A 2,016-nucleotide genomic window follows, 5' to 3' on the forward strand; every position below is an offset into this window, starting at 1 on the left:
CCGATTTGAGGCGGTTCTTTCGGTTCAGGGGTACCACGGGCATTTCGCGTGTCGGGATTTCACAGGAGGTGGGAGTTTTCACGTGCGTCGTAATTTCGAAATAGCAAGGCGTGGGTTGAGATGGAGGGAGTTGTCGGAGCACAACGAGACAAAGATATATCTTAAATATTTCGGTCTAACAAGGCGCGGGTTGAAATTTCCGGACAAGCCTAACATGTACTGTACCAAATCAATGCGCACTACAAATGTCATTCAAAACTTTGAATTCATGTTATGTTCAATTAAAATATTTCGCTACATGTATAATGCATGCAACCTACTACTCAAATGAACGTTTTAGTGCATTCCAAATGTGTATACTACCGCTTCAATATGAACTAAATTTGAATAAGATCTACAGTAATGCTTGTTGTGAAGTCAAAGCATTTGAATTCGTTTCTCTATTTTAATAAGATCTACAATCATCATTATTGTCAAGTTAAACCATCGTTTGTGTATTATCTTCACAGCACACGACATGATCAGTATCGAGTTACATATGAACCATGTGTACTATATGAACTCGAACTAGATTTTTTTGAATCCACTTTAATAAGATCTACAATCATCATTGATGTTAAACCATCGTTTGTGTATTATCTTCACAGCACACCACATGATCAGTATCAAGTTACATATTAACTATGTGTACTATATGAACTCGAACTAGATTTTTTTAATCCACTTTATTTTGATTTCAAATCACATTACATTTCTAGCTCTAGCTAGATCTTCATAATCTAAACCATGTCTCATATGTATAATGTGTTTATCACATTATGTATGGTGCCCCGCCCCCTACGCCTACAAGTATTTAGATGTGAGTTGCAAACACCACACATTACCACAAATTCAAATAAAATGTGAGAATGTTCGATATATAGTATTGTTTAGATTGCTCGATATTTAGTTGTAAGCTACAAACGCCGCACATTATCACAAATTCAAATAAAATGTGAGATTGTTTGATGTATAGTATGGTTTAGATTGTTCGGCATTTAGCTGTGAGTTGCAAACGACATGCATTATCACATTATGGTATAACATGTGCACAGCACGTGTATCACCGCTATATTCATGCATGCAATGTTTAAAACACTATGATCTCCTATTCAAATATATGAATCCGCTTTCATATCAAATTATGACCTTTGTTAGTCTCTTACACCCACACAGTCCTCTAACCTTTGTAGCTACCACTAACTTTCTCTTGTGCATGCACACGCCCTCCTCGCCTCCCCCTCCCTTGGCATTCTATCCACCGGGCACACTCTTTTTTCCTTTAGGTCGTTCTCCTAGAGTCTCCACAACTCCTTTCCGACACACACCGATCGATAAACCTCTCCAGCGATGCCTGCCTATAGCATACACACACAGCTTCAATCTCCTCCTTTATGTGTCCTTGCCTCGTGTCTCTCATATGGTCAGACACACGTGTAAACTCTCACCCCTCTATTAATCAATCTCACAACCGCACACTCCTCCCCCTATCTAGCTAGTAGTTGGGCCTCTCGCACCATGTCCTAGCTCCATTCTCTCTGTCTATCCATCTTGCTGGGCCTTATTTGCCTCTAACAAATGGACGTACACCGACCGATCTCTTGCTATACATATAGCCAGCTAGGTCCTTATAACTCATTTTTACCCACACATCGATCGATCTACCTCATTAGTTGTGTCTCTCCCTTCCCCCGACAAACAACAATTGATCTATCGATCTAGTTAGGTTTGCTTACCAAACACATGGTTCCCCTTCATCATCCATGGATGCGTCCTGACAGATCTATCACGCACAGGCACACACAGAAACACATCCCCACTCTTATTGATAACATTGTAGTTCCACCCTCCCAACATCTCCGAGAAGCAACTCCATCACCCATCTAGCACTCTACCCCTCTCCCTCCCTCTCCCTCCCTCTCTCTCTCCTCTCTCTCTGTCCCATCATATTTCCCGTCCTTCAGTTATGTATGGATG

The sequence above is a fragment of the Triticum dicoccoides genome, chromosome 5B (assembly GCF_002162155.2).
Source record: "Triticum dicoccoides isolate Atlit2015 ecotype Zavitan chromosome 5B, WEW_v2.0, whole genome shotgun sequence".
NCBI classification, from domain to species: domain Eukaryota; kingdom Viridiplantae; phylum Streptophyta; class Magnoliopsida; order Poales; family Poaceae; genus Triticum; species Triticum dicoccoides.